Raw genomic sequence first — 6,000 nt, forward strand, 5'->3', positions numbered from 1 at the left:
AGAATAATTAATTCTAATACCATATAAACTATTTAGAAAAATAGGTGAGGAAGGAGTTTTGCTAAATTCCTTTTATGATACAAATATGGTACTAATATCTAAATGTCACAAGGATCATACACAAAGATCAGATGAGCTTTATACCAGAAGTGCTTGGCTCATTCAATATTAGCAAAACTATCAGCATAATTGACCGTATCAGTAACAAAAGCACAGAAATTATATAATTATCTCAATATATGCAGAAAATGTTTCTGACAGAATATAGGACCCATTACTATTAAAAACACTAGAAAGCATAAGAATAAATGGAACTTTCTTTAAAATGATAAATAATATCTATCAAAGCAAAGGACCAACATTATCTGTAATGAGGATGAACTAAAAGTCCAGTAAGATCAAGGATAAAACAAGGATGTCCATTATCACACTATTATTCAATGTTGTACTAGAGGGGGCAGCTAGGTGGTGCAGTGGATAGAGCACCAATCCTGGAGTCAGGAGGACCTGAGTTCAAATTCGACCTCAGTCACTTAATAATTGCCTAGCTGTATAACCTTGGGCAAGTCACTTAACCCCATTGCCTTAAATAAAAATTCAAGATATATTGTATTAGAAATGTTTGCTATAGCAATAAGAGAAGAAAAAGAAATTGTGACATTTAGAATAGGCAATGAGGTAACAAAATTATCAATCTTTGTAGATAGTATGAAAATATACTTAGAGAATCCTAGAAAATGAACTAAACATATGGTTAAAATAATAAACCACTTTAGCAAAGTTGCAGAATATAAAATATATCTAGAAAATCCATCAATTTTTCTATATTTTTCCAACAAATTCCAATAGCAAGACAGAAATATGATTTAAAATAACGATAGACAATATAAAATATTTGGAAGTCTATGTCAAGATAAATCCAGAAACTATATGAACACAATTACAAAACTTTTCACAAAAATAAAATAAAATCTAAACAACTGAAAAATCAATTGTTCATGGGGAGGTTAAGCCAATATAATAAAAATAACCATTCTAACTAAATTCATTTGCTCATTCAGTGCCATACCAAATGAACTAGCAAAAAGTTATTTTTATAGAGCTAGAAAAAATAATGACAATTCATGTGGAAAAACAAAAGATCTAAGTAAGATAAGATCTAAGTAATTAATGAAAAAAATATGAAGGAAAATGCATACCATTTCACAAACTGAATTATAAAGCAGTAATCAACAAAACTATCTAGGACTGGCTAAGAAATAGAGTGATAGAATAGTGGAATAGATTAAATACATAAGACAACAGGAAAGGAAAATAGTAGTCTAGTGTTTGATAAACCCAAAGACCTCAGCTTTTGGGGGGAAGAACTCACTGACAAAACTGCTGGAAAACTGTCAACACTGTGGCAGAAAGCAGGTATAGAACAATATTTTACATCCCAAGAGAAGGTCAAATGGAGAGTGATAACCAAGTCAGTCAGGCTTTACCTGTCATATCTATGATTAAGGGAAGAATTTATGCCCCCAAAAGAATCATTATGAGATATAAAATAGATCATTTTGAGTATATTAAACTTAAAAGTTTTTGCATAAACAAAACAAACACAACCAAGATTAGAAAATTTTATTGCAAGTTTCTTTTAAAAAAGGCCTCATTTCTCAAACATATAAAGAACAGTCAAAAAACAGTCAAACTGGGTAACAGTCATTCCCCAATTGATAGTTAAAGGATATGAACATGCAGTTTTCAGACAGAGAAATCAAAGCTATGTATAGTTATATGAAAACATGTTCTAAATCACCTCTGTGTATGTATGTATGTATGTATGTATGTATGTATGTATGTAAGGCAATTGGGGTTAAGTGATTTGCCCAGAGTCACATAGCTAGTAAGAGTCAAGTGACTAAGGCCAGATTTAAACTCAGATCCTCCAGACTCTAGGACCATTCCATTTTCCACTGTGCCATCTAGCTGTACCCCAAACCTACTAAATCACTACAGACTAGAGAAATGAAAATTAAAATATGATAGAGGATATGTGAGAAAACTGGGGCAATAATGCAGTTAGTGTAGTTGTGTGTGTGATCCAACCATTCTGGAGAGTAGTTTGGAATCTATCCAAAGGGCTATAAAACTACATATCCTTTGTTCCAGAAATATCACTCCTAAGTCTGTATCTCAAAGAAACAAAAAGAAAAAGACCTACATGTACAAAAATATTTAGAGCATTTCTTTCTGTTGTGACAAATAATTAGAAATTGAAAGAAATGCCTTTCATCTAGAGAATGCCTGTTGTGTTTTATGATTGTAATGGAATACTTTTGTGTTATAAGAAGTGACAAGTATACTAATTTCAGAAATGCTTGAAGAGACATAAACTGGTGCAAAGTGAAGTGATCAGTACTAGAAGAATATTATAGATAGAAACAATAATATTCTAAGATGATCAACTATGAATGATTTAGCTATTCTAGGTAATATAATGATCCAAGACAGTCCCAAAGGATTCATGATAGAATTACTACTCACATCCAGAAAAAAAAAACTGATAAAGTCTAAAAGTCTTCTATTTTTCAGTTTTTTTTTAATGTTGTGTTTTTTTGGTCTGTTTTCTTTCTTTTGTAAAAATAGTTTCCCCCTATTACATGTTAAAATAAAAATTTTAAGGTTTTTTTTGGTGAAAGAAGAATCAGAACAAAATGATAAAACTGAGAAAAAAAAACCCAAAAATAAAAAGTGAAAATAGCAGGCTTAGAGCTGCATTCAGATTCCTTATTTTTGTCTGAATGTTGATGACATTTTCCATCATAAGTCTGTGAGAATTGCCTTTGATCACGTATTGCTGAGAAGAGATAAAACTAATAAAACTGATAAATCACTAGCCAAAAGAAGAGAACAGGGGCACCTAGGTGGCGCAGTGGATAGAGCACTAGCCTTGGAGTCAGGAGTACCTGAGTTCAAATACTGGCCTCAGACACTTAATAACTACCTAGCCGAGTGGCCTTGGGCAAGACACTTAACCCCATTGCCTTGAAAAATCTAAAAAAAAAAAGAAAAAAAGAAGAGAACAGAAAAACCAATCCAAAAAAAATGAGTAAAGTGAAATTATATCACTTTGTCTAAAATAAATAAAAATAATAAATAAACAAAATAAGAGTAAGCAAATAAAATATAAAGTAAAAAGAATGAATAAATAAAAAAGAATAATTAGAACATTTTGCCCAGCTACATGCTAACACTGAGAACACAAAATGGAGGAATACATTCAAAAATATAAAATAAACTATCAAAAGACCAGATAAAGATCTTAAATAATTCAATTTTAGAAAAGGAAATAGATTTAGCTGTAACAGTACTTCCAAAGAAGAAAAACCTCTGAATCTGCTGAATTCACAGAGTAATTATATCAAACTTAATGAGTTAGGAATCATAATACCCATATTATTCTGAAAAACTGGGAAAGAAAGACCCCTAATAGAATCCTTTAAGAGACAAATATAATCTTAATACCTAAGCCAAGGGAAAGAGAAAACATAACTCAATTCATTAATAAACTAAAAAATGATAAACAAAAACCTATCCAACAGATATGGTGATTTATTCTAGATAACATCTATTATGATCAAAATGAGATTTATACCAGGGATGTAAGGATGGTTCAACATTAGGAAAAGAATCAACAAAATTATATTAAATCACAAAACATTCCAAACCATATATTCATCTCAGTAGATGAAGAAAAAGGTTTTGACAAAATAGAACAATATTTTATGCTAAAAATCCTACAAGGTATAGACATAGAGGGACCTTTTAAAAATGTTATAAAAAAACATCTAAAATTAAAAGCAAACCTCAGATGCAATGAGGACACACTAGAACGTTTTCAATAAATACTGGAGTGAAGCAAGAATGTCCATTTTCTTCACTATGATTTGATACAATTCTGATTGATATGAAACTGCTGTAATAGCAAGAAAAAAGAAAAAAAGGAATTTAAGGATTTAAAATAGGTAAAGAGGGGAAACAAACTATCTTCTGGCTGATGATATGATGGCTTACTTGGAAAACCCCAGGGAATCAGCAAAGACATTAACTGAAATGATTAATAGCTTCAGCAAAGTTGTAAATATAAAATAATTCCTCAAAAGCCAGAAGCATTTTTTAAATTAACAATAAAAGTAAAATACAAGAAGTAATAATTGAAAGGAAAATTCCATTCCAAATAACTACAAAATGCATAAAAATTTCTGGATGTCTCCCTTTCAAAGCACACAAAAAAACTTTTATAATTAAATTACAAAACACTCCATAGAGAGAATTAAAGAACAACAGAACTGGAGAAATATTCAGTACCTATGCCATGTCAGTGTAGTAAAAATGACAATACCTCTTGCTATCTCTTTAGCTTTATGTTTCTTCCTTAAGTTTATGATTTCTCTCTCATCACATTCAATTTGGATCAATGTATACCATGGAAACAATGTAAAGATTGGCAAATTGCCTTCTGTGGGGGGTGGGGGGAGGGAAGTAAGATTAGGGGGAAAGTGTAAAACTCAAAATAAATAAAATCTTTAAAAAAATCAAAAAATAAAAATGACAATACCAAAATTAATTTGTACTTTATGATAAAATAATGACAAATTCATTTAAAAAAACAAAAGATTTAGAATATCAAAGGAAAATGATGAAAAGAATTAAGGATTAAGGGAAATAGCACTTCTAGACCTCAAACTATATTAGAAAACAATAGTTATCAAAAACTACTTGATATTAGTTTTAAAAGAGTTATAGATCAATGGAACAGATTAGACAAAAGAAATTCAGAAACAATAGAACTCAATAACCCAATGTTGGATACAGTGGAAAACATAATTCACCTGGGAGATAACTTTTTTTTTTTAAACAAATACTAATTGGAAACTGGAAAGCAACCTGGTAGAAAGTGGGCTTAGACCAACACTTCACACCATAGTCCACAATACATTTTAAATGGATATGTGCCCTTAACACCTCACACCAATTCTCCATAATGCATACTAAATGGACATGTGCCCTTAATATTAAATTATATTATGTCATTAAATTATTATATTAAATCATATTATAAAGAAATTAGAAGAGAAATAGATCCTACACCTCTCACAGCTCTGGGTAAGAAATGCATTCTTAACCAAATAAGTAAATTTTAAAAGATAAATTATAAAATTTTGATTATCTGAAACTGAAAAGCAACTGTACAGACACCATTAAAGCATCGAGGATAAGAAGAAATTTTCTATCATTTCTCTGAATAGATATATAAACAATAATAAATGTAATGTAATATTAATAAAAATAGTAATAAAAATATATGTATGTGGGTATGTATTTATAACCAAAAGCCATTCCCCAGTAGATAAATAGAAAAAGGAAGAATCAAAGATTTCTCAAAAGAATTGTAAAGTCACATTCTTCATAGTCACAAGAAAAATACCCCAAATCACTAATAATAAGAAATACAAGTGAAAACAACTCTGAGGTTTCACCTCACCCCCTGCACTTTGGCAAAAATGATCCTAGATGGCAACAGTCGATACTGGAAAGATGGGCGCGCTAATACATTGTTGGTGGCACAACTATTTTGGAAAACAGTTTGGAATGATGCAAATAAAATAATGAAAACGTCCATACCCGGCCGGTGAGGAGGAAGCGGTGGCGACTGTGGCCGCGGTGTGGGGTGGGGGGTGGAGAAGCGGAGGGGGAAGGGCAGGGGGAAGGGCGGAGAAGGGGGCGGGGCGAGCTGGGAGGAAGCGGAAGTGGAGGGGGAGGGGAGTGGGGGAGGGGAGCCATAGGAGGCTGAGGGGAAGAAGATGGAGAGCGGGAGGGGGGCAGCAGGTCATGGGAGCAAGAGGTGTGGGATGAAGAGGAGCAGGAGGAGGGGACAAGCCCCCCTTCCCTGGGCTCCTCACCTGACCCCCCTGTGGGGTCCCACCTCAGCATCCCTAACCTCTCAGTGGGGGT

At 32.5% G+C, this 6,000-nt stretch overlaps 1 long non-coding RNA gene across 1 annotated transcript in view; it reads right to left on the reverse strand.

Annotated features, from left to right (window-relative positions):
* LOC141506856 (uncharacterized) overlaps positions 1 to 5,738 on the reverse strand; it is a 73,818-nt gene extending 68,080 nt beyond the window's left edge. The window contains exon 1 of the long non-coding RNA XR_012473991.1: positions 5,671 to 5,738. This is a non-coding gene — a long non-coding RNA (uncharacterized LOC141506856). The remainder of the gene's footprint in view (positions 1 to 5,670) is intronic.
* Between the last annotated feature and the right edge of the window lie 262 nt (positions 5,739 to 6,000).

This window comes from Macrotis lagotis, chromosome 1 (assembly GCF_037893015.1).
Source record: "Macrotis lagotis isolate mMagLag1 chromosome 1, bilby.v1.9.chrom.fasta, whole genome shotgun sequence".
NCBI classification, from domain to species: domain Eukaryota; kingdom Metazoa; phylum Chordata; class Mammalia; order Peramelemorphia; family Peramelidae; genus Macrotis; species Macrotis lagotis.